Source organism: Anomaloglossus baeobatrachus, unplaced genomic scaffold (assembly GCF_048569485.1).
Source record: "Anomaloglossus baeobatrachus isolate aAnoBae1 unplaced genomic scaffold, aAnoBae1.hap1 Scaffold_2405, whole genome shotgun sequence".
Lineage (NCBI taxonomy): Eukaryota > Metazoa > Chordata > Amphibia > Anura > Aromobatidae > Anomaloglossus > Anomaloglossus baeobatrachus.
In genome coordinates this window covers 186,646-201,060 of record NW_027442046.1, presented here as the reverse complement: position 1 = coordinate 201,060, position 14,415 = coordinate 186,646, and the positions used below count along the sequence as shown (strand labels likewise).

The 14,415-nt window shown below is 53.1% G+C and overlaps 2 non-coding genes and 2 pseudogenes across 2 annotated transcripts; all 4 read right to left on the bottom strand.

Annotated features, from left to right (window-relative positions):
- Positions 1–8,927: 8,927 nt before the first annotated feature.
- LOC142261971 (U2 spliceosomal RNA) lies at positions 8,928–9,069 on the bottom strand (annotated as a pseudogene).
- A 1,387-nt stretch (positions 9,070–10,456) lies between these two features.
- LOC142261995 (U2 spliceosomal RNA) lies at positions 10,457–10,647 on the bottom strand. Its single transcript, XR_012729474.1, has one exon. It is a non-coding gene; the product is annotated as a U2 spliceosomal RNA (small nuclear RNA).
- A 1,388-nt stretch (positions 10,648–12,035) lies between these two features.
- LOC142261913 (U2 spliceosomal RNA) lies at positions 12,036–12,230 on the bottom strand. Its single transcript, XR_012729430.1, has one exon. It is a non-coding gene; the product is annotated as a U2 spliceosomal RNA (small nuclear RNA).
- A 763-nt stretch (positions 12,231–12,993) lies between these two features.
- LOC142261980 (U2 spliceosomal RNA) lies at positions 12,994–13,069 on the bottom strand (annotated as a pseudogene).
- Positions 13,070–14,415: the final 1,346 nt, after the last annotated feature.

Below are 14,415 nucleotides of genomic sequence, written 5' to 3'. Positions count from 1 at the left end.
TGCAGCTCTAAGCTCCTCCAGAATCTCACCCTTTTCCAGCAGAGAGCAGTTCAGCTTCCAGGAGCCCGGGCCAATGGGGAAGCCATGGCCCAGCACACCTTGAAAGTGAATGGCTCTGTGGTCAGAGAAGAAGCAGGGGACCATCGAGTGCCCACTCCGCCCAACCGCCCGAGAGGTAAACACAAAGTCAATCCTGGAACGCAGCGAGCCATCGGATCGGCACCATGAATAGTTCACGGATCCGTGTCCGATGGAGCCAACAACGTCCACAAGAGAGGCTTCGGTCACCATCTCAATGAGCAGTTTGGATGTGACGTCCAACTTGGCAGCCGTTCCAGAACTGCGTCCATCCTCCTCAATCGGGCAGTTGAAATCCCCGGCCATCACTACCGTCCTGGCGGTAGCGAGCTGAGGGCGCAGGGCTTGGAGGAGCTCCAGTCGATCGCTCTTCACAGGAGAAGCATACACATTGATGAACCTGACAGGTTCTCCCGCCCAGGTGCCATCCACGAGCAGTAACCTGCCGCAGACGATTTCCTGAACAGAGTCCAATGTGAAGGCGCTTCCCCTGATCAGCACGGCGACCCCCGCGGACCTACAGTCGCCCCCGCCAGACCAGTAGGATGGGCCATGGGTCCACTCCCTGGCCAGATGGTTGAAGGACCTAGAGGAGGGAAGGGAGCATTCCTGCAGGAAAAATACACCACTAGACTGAGTGTTAAGGAACGCAAAAATTGTCTGACGTCGGAACTTGTCTCTGATGCTCCTAACATTAATGGAAAAGATGTTAATGTTAGCAGTCATTGGAGGAAAGAGAAAGTTAGAGCAGGCGGTGTGCCTTAGTTACCACTCCGGTCGGGCGGTTCTTCCTCTTTGGCACCTGCTGGTAAGGGCATCTCCAGCAGACCCTCTTCTTCTAGCTGATCTAGCAGGGATGGTGCCTCAGTGGCTTCCGACTCCTCCATTTCTTCTTCGGCCACAAGGGACTCCACCATCTGCTCCAACACGTCCGGTTCTGGGAGGAGGCCATCCTCCTCTTCCTGGGGTGGATTGGGGTCCACAATGAACAGCTTGGAAGGTTCTGCGACAGGACTATCTTCCACCTTCCTTTTCCTTTGGCCTGTACCTGAGGAGACAAGAGCTGGAAAATCCTCCTCGGTGAAAAGTGCAAGAGTGCTGAGGCCCTCTGCTCTCATGGTCTGGGGAGGGAGAGTGGGCTTTGGGGGGGGGGTGAGGAGACCAACTGAGGAGTAGGGAAATGAGGTGGAGGTAGTGGAATCCTCAGTAGGGTTGGCCGGGGGGGGAGGGGTTTGGACAGGGGTGACAGGGGGGGGGACCAGGGAGGGGGCAACAGTTTTCTTACCCTTCTTTTCCCTGGACTCCGTGGCTGCTGGGGCATCGGCTGGAGCCACGGTCGCTGGGTTCTTGGCCGCCTTGTCCTTGGCCTCTGTGGCCTTGGTCGTAGCTGCCTTGGTCGACGAAGCTGTGACTACCCGATACTGGGTCGCCGCGGCAACCCTTGCCCAGGATTTCTCCCGCTGTGGGCAGTCCTTGTAAAGGTGGTCCGCCTGTCCACATAGGTTGCAAGTCTTCTTCTTTGGGCAGTCCTTGGAGCTGTGTCCTGTCACCCGGCAAACCCTGCAGGCGTCCTCCTTGCAGGTCTTCATCGAATGCCCTTTCCCGCCACATTTCCTGCAGTTGTGTGGCATGTCCGGGTAGTAGATGAGACCAAAGGAGTTTCCCAGAGAGAATGTCGGGGGCAGGTGCTGGAGACCATCCTCGGATGCTGGTTCCCTGTAGAGTCGAACGGTTACTGACCACTTACCCGTCCAGAATCCGTTGCCGTTAAGGATGTGGGATGGCTCCCTCACCACTGTGCAGAGACGTCCCAGGAACGTGGAGATGTCTCTTCCTGGGGTGTGCGGGTTCCGCATGGAGACCGTGATCCTCTTCTCATCCCTCTGTATAGGACAGGATCCTAAAAAAGAATGAAAAGGGGAGTCCGGCATCGCTGCGTTCATCGCCTCCCAGTATCTCCTGCAGGCATTCACCGTGGCAAAGGTTACCAGAAAAATGCCAGTCATGAAGGTCTGGACACTCAGGGTTTCCGCCCTGGAGAAGCCCTGATCCAGAATCATCTTCTTGCAGAACACGTCGCTGGACATGTCCGGCAACCTACCATCCACCGCCTTTAGCTTCAGGGCGACCGTGTGCCGCATCCAAGGCTCCAGGGTTGGAGCCTTTTCAGGCGGCGTCCGGGCTCCCTCCGGCTGGCTGGCGTCGGAGGTAGGGGCCTCTTGGGCCGAAGAAGCCTCTGGATGAGCCTTCCTGGAGGTCCCTGGGTCCTGAGCCTTCTTGGCTGCCTTCTCTGGCTTGCTTGCCATGGCTGGTTCCTGCTTGAGTTCCCGGAGCTGGATCTTGGATTCTTCTCCGGGTGTCTTCTCCCGCTGTGTTCCTCCTCGAAGTTCCTCTGGTCTCCCCAAGTCTTCTCCGAGCCTTCGTCTTCTTGCTTCTTTCTGCCAAGCTCTTCTTCCGTCCGATCTCCCTCTTCCGGTCTCGGCTGGGCTTCGGAGCTCGTCTCCCTGATCGTATCTCGTCAAGTGTAGCTAGCTCAGTTTGTTCTGATAAGAACAGATTTTTTTGATTTAACAGCATCTTTATTATCATGCACTACTCACAAAAAGGTAACAAACCGTGTACAGTGCCGCAGCCCCGTACACACAGAACTATACAATCCTTCTTACATAGCCATAGAGTACGACGCACTAAACTATACATCACACTCCTATGCTTATCCATAACACTCAAGCTGAAAGAAAAAGTTAGACCATAAATAACGAGTCGACGAACCGGCGATTGGGGGATGGGGGTAGGGGAAAAGGGGGATAGGGTGGGGAAATCACAGGCCCGAAGCTTTATTGAAAGACGCACATAACGGGAAAAGGAGGGAGGGGGCATGGAAGAGGTCTAAACCTCCTCCTCGGCGCTGTCGTCCGGACTGTCCATGATGGAATAGTCTCTGAGCAGGCTGTGGATCAGCCTGCGGCAATCCTGGATAGACATCCTCTCCCTCTTCAAGATGAGCCGGTTCCTGGCGACCCAAATAGCGTCCTTAAAGCAGTTCATAAGGCGCCAAGCCTCCTGGATGGCTCCAACGGTGTGAGTCCCAGGGAAGAGTCCATAAAGTACGGAATGGTACGATAGGCTCCCTCTGGGGACGGAGTTCCTCAGGTCATCCTCCAGGGCAACCAACAGGCGCTGTGCGAAACGGCAGTCCCAAAAGGCGTGCAGCGATGTTTCCTCCACGAAGGGGCACCTTGGGCAGTACCGGGTTTTGCACAGGTTCCGGGCGTGCATGAATGACCGGACGGGCAGTCCGCCCTGTATCGCCATCCATGACAAGTCCTTGTGCCCGTTGGTCAATCCAGCCGATGACACGTTTGTCCAAACAGTCTCCAGTGTGTCGTGATGAAGTCCTGGAATGTTCTCCATTTCGTCCTTGGCTCTGATGAGTTTGTGGATAGTCTTTGGCTTCCACAAATCAGGCTTGAGTCCCTCCAGTTGGTGTTCCCTCACAAACCGAACCACGTCTCCGTAGAACCATGGCGCCGTCCAGTTGTAGGGGAAGGAGCTGTCCCACTTGTCCCAGCCTAACCGTCTCCAAAGGGGGAGCAGGAAGAAGCGAGACATGGACCCACCCGCGGAACCTCTCTTGACTCGCAGAGTTCGGCGAACGCAGTCACATACGAAGGAGGATCGCAGGAGGGTGGGGATATCGGGTACGCCCTTCCCACCCTTGCGAGGATCCTTGTACATGATGCTCCGCTTTACTCTGTCCATCTTGGATCCCCAGACAAAACGAAACACCGTCCTGGTAATGGCCCTGCACACGGTGGCAAGGGGGGGCCAGGCCTGGGCCGTGTACTGCAGCACGGGCAGTACCTCGTTACGCAGGACCAGTGCTTTGCCCTCACAGGTGAGGCGTCTGAGGCTCCACAGACCGATCCGTTGGGTGATCTTGGTCAAGCGTTCCTCCCAGGACTTGAGGGCTGCTCCTTCCTTCCCGAACCAGACTCCAAGAACCTTGATGAAATCCGGCTGGATGCTGAAAGGGAAGGGGGCGGAAGAGGCCGGCTGCCAGTCCCCGAAGAGCATGGCTTCCGACTTCCCGCAGTTGACTTTGGCTCCCGAAGCCCGTCCGAAGGTCTCACAGGTCTGGACGAGGGTGTCGACTGAGCGCCGGTCCGCGCAGAAGACGGTCACGTCGTCCATGTAGAGCGAGCACTTGACCTCGAAGCGTTCTGGTCCTGGTGCGGTGATCCCTCTGATCTCTCCATTCCGCCGGATAGCCTCTGCAAAGAGTTCTATAACACAAACAAAAAGAAGAGGTGACAGAGGACAGCCTTGTCTGACCCCTGAGAGGACCGGGAAGGGGTCAGTCTTCCAGCCGTTTACCAACACCGAGCTGTGAATATCAAAATACATTAGTTGGACATACAAGCAAAACATGTTACCCAAACCTAACCTGTGCAGAGCTTTGCCCAGGAACTCATGGGAAACACGGTCGAAGGCCTTTTCCTGATCCAACGAGATCAGGGCTGCGTGCACCCGGCGGGCTTTGATGTACTCGACCGTGTCCCGCATGAGAGCCAGGCTGTCTGCGATGCGACGTCCGGGGATGCCGCAGGTCTGGTCCGGGTGGATGATCCGTCCGATAACAGTCTTCAATCTCGTTGCCATCGTCTTGGCCAGGATCTTGTAGTCGACGTTCAGAAGGGTGATGGGACGCCAATTCTTCAGGTCGCACCTCTCTCCTTTACGCTTGTACAGGATCGTGACCATTCCTTCCCTCAGAGATGGAGGCATTCTGCCCTCCACCACCATCTCCTCATACAGCCATAACAGGTCCGGACAGATTAGGTCTCCCAGCGCTACATAGAGCTCTGCTGGGAGGCCGTCACTGCCCGGTGTCCTGCCAGAACTAAAGGATTTGGCGGCCGAGAGCAGCTCGTCCACCGTCAGAGGAACATCCATGGCCGCCGCGTCTGCAGGGTCAAGATGGTTAGTGATACCTGACAGGAACTTATCGGCGGCCTCGGGGTCAGTAGTCTTGCGGGCGTAGAGTTCGCTGTAGAAGTCGCTGACGACCTTCATCACGTTCTCTTTCCCGCGTCGCATGTTTCCACTCTCGTCTCGTAGTTCATTCATGGGCGTGTGACCGGCGTGGAGTTTCCTGAAAAAGAACGAGTTACATTTCTCACCCTTCTCCAGGTTCTCCACTTTGGAACGGAAGACAATTCGCTCGGACTCCTCCTCGAAGTGCCTTTTCAGGCTCCTCTTAGTCTCCTCCAGCTCCTCTCTCACGTCCCAGCCGCATCGAAGAAGGTCCTGCAGGGAACGCAGCTCACGCTGGAGTCTCCTGAAGTCCCTCCTCTTCAGACACGCCTGTTGTTGACTCTTTGCCTGAAAGAAGAAACGGAACTCGAGTTTAACGTATTCCCACCAGTCAGAAACAGACTGGAAGCCCGCCTTGTAGGCCCGCCACGTGGAGTAGGCAGCTCTAAGCTCCTCCAGAATCTCACCCTTTTCCAGCAGAGAGCAGTTCAGCTTCCAGGAGCCCGGGCCAATGGGGAAGCCATGGCCCAGCACACCTTGAAAGTGAATGGCTCTGTGGTCAGAGAAGAAGCAGGGGACCATCGAGTGCCCACTCCGCCCAACCGCCCGAGAGGTAAACACAAAGTCAATCCTGGAACGCAGCGAGCCATCGGATCGGCACCATGAATAGTTCACGGATCCGTGTCCGATGGAGCCAACAACGTCCACAAGAGAGGCTTCGGTCACCATCTCAATGAGCAGTTTGGATGTGACGACCAACTTGGCAGCCGTTCCAGAACTGCGTCCATCCTCCTCAATCGGGCAGTTGAAATCCCCGGCCATCACTACCGTCCTGGCGGTAGCGAGCTGAGGGCGCAGGGCTTGGAGGAGCTCCAGTCGATCGCTCTTCACAGGAGAAGCATACACATTGATGAACCTGACAGGTTCTCCCGCCCAGGTGCCATCCACGAGCAGTAACCTGCCGCAGACGATTTCCTGAACAGAGTCCAATGTGAAGGCGCTTCCCCTGATCAGCACGGCGACCCCCGCGGACCTACAGTCGCCCCCGCCAGACCAGTAGGATGGGCCATGGGTCCACTCCCTGGCCAGATGGTTGAAGGACCTAGAGGAGGGAAGGGAGCATTCCTGCAGGAAAAATACATCACTAGACTGAGTGTTAAGGAACGTAAAAATTGTCTGACGTCGGAACTTGTCTCTGATGCTCCTAACATTAATGGAAAAGATGTTAATGTTAGCAGTCATTGGAGGAAAGAGAAAGTTAGAGCAGGCGGTGTGCCTTAGTTACCACTCCGGTCGGGCGGTTCTTCCTCTTTGGCACCTGCTGGTAAGGGTATCTCCAGCAGACCCTCTTCTGCTAGCTGATCAAGCAGGGATGGTGCCTCAGTGGCTTCCGACTCCTCCATTTCTTCTTCGGCCACAAGGGACTCCACCATCTGCTCCAACACGTTCGGTTCTGGGAGGAGGCCATCCTCCTCTTCCTGGGGTGGATTGGGGTCCACAATGAACAGCTTGGAAGGTTCTGCGACAGGACTATCTTCCACCTTCCTTTTCCTTTGGCCTGTACCTGAGGAGACAAGAGCTGGAAAATCCTCCTCGGTGAAAAGTGCAAGAGTGCTGAGGCCCTCTGCTCTCATGGTCTGGGGAGGGAGAGTGGGCTTTGGGGGGGGGGTGAGGAGACCAACTGAGGAGTAGGGAAATGAGGTGGAGGTAGTGGAATCCTCAGTAGGGTTGGCCGGGGGGGGAGGGGTTTGGACAGGGGTGACAGGGGGGGGGACCAGGGAGGGGGCAACAGTTTTCTTACCCTTCTTTTCCCTGGACTCCGTGGCTGCTGGGGCATCGGCTGGAGCCACGGTCGCCGGGTTCTTGGCCGCCTTGTCCTTGGCCTCTGTGGCCTTGGTCGTAGCTGCCTTGGTCGACGAAGCTGTGATTACCCGATACTGGGTCGCCGCGGCAACCCTTGCCCAGGATTTCTCCCGCTGTGGGCAGTCCTTGTAAAGGTGGTCCGCCTGTCCACATAGGTTGCAAGTCTTCTTCTTTGGGCAGTCCTTGGAGCTGTGTCCTGTCACCCGGCAAACCCTGCAGGCGTCCTCCTTGCAGGTCTTCATCGAATGCCCTTTCCCGCCACATTTCCTGCAGTTGTGTGGCATGTCCGGGTAGTAGATGAGACCAAAGGAGTTTCCCAGAGAGAATGTCGGGGGCAGGTGCTGGAGACCATCCTCGGATGCTGGTTCCCTGTAGAGTCGAACGGTTACTGACCACTTACCCGTCCAGAATCCGTTGCCGTTAAGGATGTGGGATGGCTCCCTCACCACTGTGCAGAGACGTCCCAGGAACGTGGAGATGTCTCTTCCTGGGGTGTGCGGGTTCCGCATGGAGACCGTGATCCTCTTCTCATCCCTCTGTATAGGACAGGATCCTAAAAAGGAATGAAAAGGGGAGTCCGGCATCGCTGCGTTCATCGCCTCCCAGTATCTCCTGCAGGCATTCACCGTGGCAAAGGTTACCAGAAAAATGCCAGTCATGAAGGTCTGGACACTCAGGGTTTCCGCCCTGGAGAAGCCCTGATCCAGAATCATCTTCTTGCAGAACACGTCGCTGGACATGTCCGGCAACCTACCATCCACCGCCTTTAGCTTCAGGGCGACCGTCTGCCGCATCCAAGGCTCCAGGGTTGGAGCCTTTTCAGGCGGCGTCCGGGCTCCCTCCGGCTGGCTGGCGTCGGAGGTAGGGGCCTCTTGGGCCGAAGAAGCCTCTGGATGAGCCTTCCTGGAGGTCCCTGGGTCCTGAGCCTTCTTGGCTGCCTTCTCTGGCTTGCTTGCCATGGCTGGTTCCTGCTTGAGTTCCCGGAGCTGGATCTTGGATTCTTCTCCGGGTGTCTTCTCCCGCTGTGTTCCTCCTCGAAGTTCCTCTGGTCTCCCCAAGTCTTCTCCGAGCCTTCGTCTTCTTGCTTCTTTCTGCCAAGCTCTTCTTCCGTCCGATCTCCCTCTTCCGGTCTCGGCTGGGCTTTGGAGCTCGTCTCCCTGATCGTATCTCGTCAAGTGTAGCTAGCTCAGTTTGTTCTGATAAGAACAGATTTTGATTTAATGAAGCTTTCCAAAGCACCGCAAAAATGCATGACCGAAGTCACACCAAAAACAGTGCAAAGGCTAGGATTTGTGTGGACCCCTCCGTGAGAAGAGGATCCCCAAAAATCAACCCCGTCCCTCCGAGCCAGAAGGCCACAGCGAGGGTCAGGGATCTTCGGTGCTCCCCCAAGCCGAAGCCTGGTTGAGCCTTGTTGTTGCTCCCAGCGTCCACCGAGGCATCTTACCCAAGTGGAGTAGGGAGCTACTAGTCGTTGGTTTCGCAGCCGAGACTGCCCGGACCGTCAACCGGTGTTGGTTTCTCAGCCCAAGGCTGACCGGACCTCCAACCGGGTGTTGGTTTCTCAGCCCAAGGCTGACCGGACCTCCAACCGGGTGTTGGTTTCTCAGCCCAAGGCTAACCGGACCTCCAACCGGGTGTTGGTTTCTCAGCCAAAGCTGACCCGGACCTCCAACCGGGTGTTGGTTTCTCAGCCCAAAGCTGACCGGACTTCCGACCGGGATTATAAAAATTTCCCTTCTTAGCCAGAAGGCCAGGATAGGGCAATATGCTTGGAAAGTATGAATAGGCAAGGCGCGGCGTGCGACAGAGTCTGAGGCTTATCAGGGTCCCAACCTAGCAAGTTCAGACTCCCTCCAGGGTGTCCATTCCTGGGGCACATTGCACCATAACCCCCACACTTACTCAGTCTAATAGCCTCAATCCTGGTAGGGCCATGGTTTCCTCTAGATGGATATACTATCCTCCCAAAGTACTAACAAGTGCAACCTTCCAGTGTGCATTGCATCATTGTACTAAGGTGGCCGGAGCCTTAAACCACCTTTTCGAACGATACTACACTTGATCTTAGCCAAAAGGCCGAGAAGCGATAACCAGAATTGGTTTGGGCCTCGAGTGGCACCCTGGCCTATGCCGGACACATCTTAGGGAGAGAGAGCGAGAGGGAGACAAACCCACGCCTACAGAAGACATTTTGTCACCCAAGCCAACCCTTGAAAAGGCTGCTTTGCAGAGCAAAAACAAGAAGAATGGTGCGTTTTGCAGCCGCCGCCCCCCACTGCAATGAATCTGAATAACTCCTCCTTTAGGGCGCAAGCAACTCCCCTTCCCTTGCAGTCTTTCCAATTCACGATACAAAAAGACGGACAGGACAGGTTGCCTGACTTTCCGTCACTGCCACCCTTTGCCATCCTTACCCGTAGAAAGCCCTTTCATCATCCCCAAACCCTAATCTTTTCCCTTTCCTTCCCAGCCCCCAAACCCTGCCCTCTGTACCCTTCTCACCACCCGCATCCCTTCTCCTGTCATCCCCCTACCACCCGGGAAAAAAAGAGCTTGCCCCCTCCTTACACTAGCCCACCCTCCCACCCAAAGAACAACTTCTGCTGCGCAGCTTGTTTTCTAGGCAGCAGCGCTATTGTGATGTCAGCGGGGGCATTGTGACAAGCCGCCAGTGTTCCGTCTCTTCATGTTGTGCACAGTTCAAACGGAAAATACATCAACAGGCAGACTACAGAAAAGCTTACTATCAAAGGTTAGAGGGGGGCTTTCTCAGAGGGCTTTTTACAGTTTTTCTATTCCCAATTAGCCGTTTAAGTGTACTTATTGAAAGTAGTAATTCTTTCATAGGCCGCCCTTTCTTAGTATTTGACGTTCCTTATATTGCGGTATGAGGCTTTGCAGCAGGTTGCAAACATTCATCACCCATGACTGTCCCCAATTGAGCTCAGAAGCTCAATGTCTATCATGACCTCTCTTTTAGAATGTCCAAGAGCAAGCAAACTATTCCTCCAGGAGAGGGCGCCAACAGACTACTAAAGAGATCATCATTACTCAAAGAAAACCCCAAAAACCAATGCATGATAGGAATAAACAGGTAACTTTCTTTGGAGTGGAAGCGGAGAGATCGCACCAGATGCCAATTCTAGATCTTATCACACCTGTGGTCACTGCAGCAGCAGGTGAATCCACTTTGTCCAAAAGGGATCTATTCCATTCAATTGCAAATGATCTAGATAAGACAGAGAACTGCAGCACGGGACATAGCCGAGTTGGTCAGGTTGAGTGGTGATGAGTTTGCTATTTGGATGAATAAAGAAAGTCAAAAGTGTGAAAGATAAAAAACAAAAGGAGGAAGTGTGAAAAGTGAATGGGCCAAATTGAGGTGCATATGAAGACGTATGCTTTCTTCCAATTCATTAAATCGGGCTAATATGAATCAGGTGAATTGAGTTCTGCTTTTGGAAACTGGGTTAAGAAGGGGTGCACCGGTCCTGGAGGTACTGCAATACCAGGTCAATGCGTGGAGTGGACAGAGAAAGCTCTTTTTCCATCTCCCTGTTCTAAAAATCCATTTAATATATGGTCCCCAGATAGGGGACGTATCAGATATTAAACTGATAAGAACAGATACTACACTTGATCTTAGCCAAAAGGCCGAGAAGCGATAACCAGAATTGGTTTGGGCCTCGAGTGGCACCCTGGCCTATGCCGGACACATCTTAGGGAGAGAGAGCGAGAGGGAGACAAACCCACGCCTACAGAAGACATTTTGTCACCCAAGCCAACCCTTGAAAAGGCTGCTTTGCAGAGCAAAAACAAGAAGAATGGTGCGTTTTGCAGCCGCCGCCCCCCACTGCAATGAATCTGAATAACTCCTCCTTTAGGGCGCAAGCAACTCCCCTCCCCCTTGCAGTCTTTCCAATTCACGATACAAAAAGACGGACAGGACAGGTTGCCTGACTTTCCGTCACTGCCACCCTTTGCCATCCTTACCCGTAGAAAGCCCTTTCATCATCCCCAAACCCTAATCTTTTCCCTTTCCTTCCCAGCCCCCAAACCCTGCCCTCTGTACCCTTCTCACCACCCGCATCCCTTCTCCTGTCATCCCCCTACCACCCGGGAAAAAAAGAGCTTGCCCCCTCCTTACACTAGCCCACCCTCCCACCCAAAGAACAACTTCTGCTGCGCAGCTTGTTTTCTAGGCAGCAGCGCTATTGTGATGTCAGCGGGGGCATTGTGACAAGCCGCCAGTGTTCCGTCTCTTCATGTTGTGCACAGTTCAAACGGAAAATACATCAACAGGCAGACTACAGAAAAGCTTACTATCAAAGGTTAGAGGGGGGCTTTCTCAGAGGGCTTTTTACAGTTTTTCTATTCCCAATTAGCCGTTTAAGTGTACTTATTGAAAGTAGTAATTCTTTCATAGGCCGCCCTTTCTTAGTATTTGACGTTCCTTATATTGCGGTATGAGGCTTTGCAGCAGGTTGCAAACATTCATCACCCATGACTGTCCCCAATTGAGCTCAGAAGCTCAATGTCTATCATGACCTCTCTTTTAGAATGTCCAAGAGCAAGCAAATTATTCCTCCAGGAGAGGGCGCCAACAGACTACTAAAGAGATCATCATTACTCAAAGAAAACCCCAAAAACCAATGCATGATAGGAATAAACAGGTAACTTTCTTTGGAGTGGAAGCGGAGAGATCGCACCAGATGCCAATTCTAGATCTTATCACACCTGTGGTCACTGCAGCAGCAGGTGAATCCACTTTGTCCAAAAGGGATCTATTCCATTCAATTGCAAATGATCTAGATAAGACAGAGAACTGCAGCACGGGACATAGCCGAGTTGGTCAGGTTGAGTGGTGATGAGTTTGCTATTTGGATGAATAAAGAAAGTCAAAAGTGTGAAAGATAAAAAACAAAAGGAGGAAGTGTGAAAAGTGAATGGGCCAAATTGAGGTGCATATGAAGACGTATGCTTTCTTCCAATTCATTAAATCGGGCTAATATGAATCAGGTGAATTGAGTTCTGCTTTTGGAAACTGGGTTAAGAAGGGGTGCACCGGTCCTGGAGGTACTGCAATACCAGGTCAATGCGTGGAGTGGACAGAGCAAGCTCTTTTTCCATCTCCCTGTTCTAAAAATCCATTTAATATATGGTCCCCAGATAGGGGACGTATCAGATATTAAACTGATAAGAACAGATTTTGATTTAATGAAGCTTTCCAAAGCACCGCAAAAATGCATGACCGAAGTCACACCAAAAACAGTGCAAAGGCTAGGATTCGTGTGGACCCCTCCGTGAGAAGAGGATCCCCAAAAATCAACCCCGTCCCTCCGAGCCAGAAGGCCACAGCGAGGGTCAGGGATCTTCGGTGCTCCCCCAAGCCGAAGCCTGGTTGAGCCTTGTTGTTGCTCCCAGCGTCCACCGAGGCATCTTACCCAAGTGGAGTAGGGAGCTACTAGTCGTTGGTTTCGCAGCCGAGACTGCCCGGACCGTCAACCGGTGTTGGTTTCTCAGCCCAAGGCTGACCGGACCTCCAACCGGGTGTTGGTTTCTCAGCCCAAGGCTGACCGGACCTCCAACCGGGTGTTGGTTTCTCAGCCCAAGGCTAACCGGACCTCCAACCGGGTGTTGGTTTCTCAGCCAAAGCTGACCCGGACCTCCAACCGGGTGTTGGTTTCTCAGCCCAAAGCTGACCGGACCTCCGACCGGGATTATAAAAATTTCCCTTCTTAGCCAGAAGGCCGGGATAGGGCAATATGCTTGGAAAGTATGAATAGGCAAGGCGCGGCGTGCGACAGAGTCTGAGGCTTACCAGGGTCCCAACCTAGCAAGTTCAGACTCCCTCCAGGGTGTCCATTCCTGGGGCACATTGCACCATAACCCCCACACTTACTCAGTCTAATAGCCTCGATCCTGGTAGGGCCATGGTTTCCTCTAGATGGATATACTATCCTCCCAAAGTACTAACAAGCGCATCCTTCCAGTGTGCATTGCATCATTGTACTAAGGTGGCCGGAGCCTTAATCCACCTTTTCGAACGATACTACACTTGATCTTAGCCAAAAGGCCGAGAAGCGATAACCAGAATTGGTTTGGGCCTCGAGTGGCACCCTGGCCTATGCCGGACACATCTTAGGGAGAGAGAGCGAGAGGGAGACAAACCCACGCCTACAGAAGACATTTTGTCACCCAAGCCAACCCTTGAAAAGGCTGCTTTGCAGAGCAAAAACAAGAAGAATGGTGCGTTTTGCAGCCGCCGCCCCCCACTGCAATGAATCTGAATAACTCCTCCTTTAGGGCGCAAGCAACTCCCCTCCCCCTTGCAGTCTTTCCAATTCACGATACAAAAAGACGGACAGGACAGGTTGCCTGACTTTCCGTCACTGCCACCCTTTGCCATCCTTACCCGTAGAAAGCCCTTTCATCATCCCCAAACCCTAATCTTTTCCCTTTCCTTCCCAGCCCCCAAACCCTGCCCTCTGTACCCTTCTCACCACCCGCATCCCTTCTCCTGTCATCCCCCTACCACCCGGGAAAAAAAGAGCTTGCCCCCTCCTTACACTAGCCCACCCTCCCACCCAAAGAACAACTTCTGCTGCGCAGCTTGTTTTCTAGGCAGCAGCGCTATTGTGATGTCAGCGGGGGCATTGTGACAAGCCGCCAGTGTTCCGTCTCTTCATGTTGTGCACAGTTCAAACGGAAAATACATCAACAGGCAGACTACAGAAAAGCTTACTATCAAAGGTTAGAGGGGGGCTTTCTCAGAGGGCTTTTTACAGTTTTTCTATTCCCAATTAGCCGTTTAAGTGTACTTATTGAAAGTAGTAATTCTTTCATAGGCCGCCCTTTCTTAGTATTTGACGTTCCTTATATTGCGGTATGAGGCTTTGCAGCAGGTTGCAAACATTCATCACCCATGACTGTCCCCAATTGAGCTCAGAAGCTCAACGTCTATCATGACCTCTCTTTTAGAATGTCCAAGAGCAAGCAAACTATTCCTCCAGGAGAGGGCGCCAACAGACTACTAAAGAGATCATCATTACTCAAAGAAAACCCCAAAAACCAATGCATGATAGGAATAAACAGGTAACTTTCTTTGGAGTGGAAGCGGAGAGATCGCACCAGATGCCAATTCTAGATCTTATCACACCTGTGGTCACTGCAGCAGCAGGTGAATCCACTTTGTCCAAAAGGGATCTATTCCATTCAATTGCAAATGATCTAGATAAGACAGAGAACTGCAGCACGGGACATAGCCGAGTTGGTCAGGTTGAGTGGTGATGAGTTTGCTATTTGGATGAATAAAGAAAGTCAAAAGTGTGAAAGATAAAAAACAAAAGGAGGAAGTGTGAAAAGTGAATGGGCCAAATTGAGGTGCATATGAAGACGTATGCTTTCTTCCAATTCATTAAATCGGGCTAATAT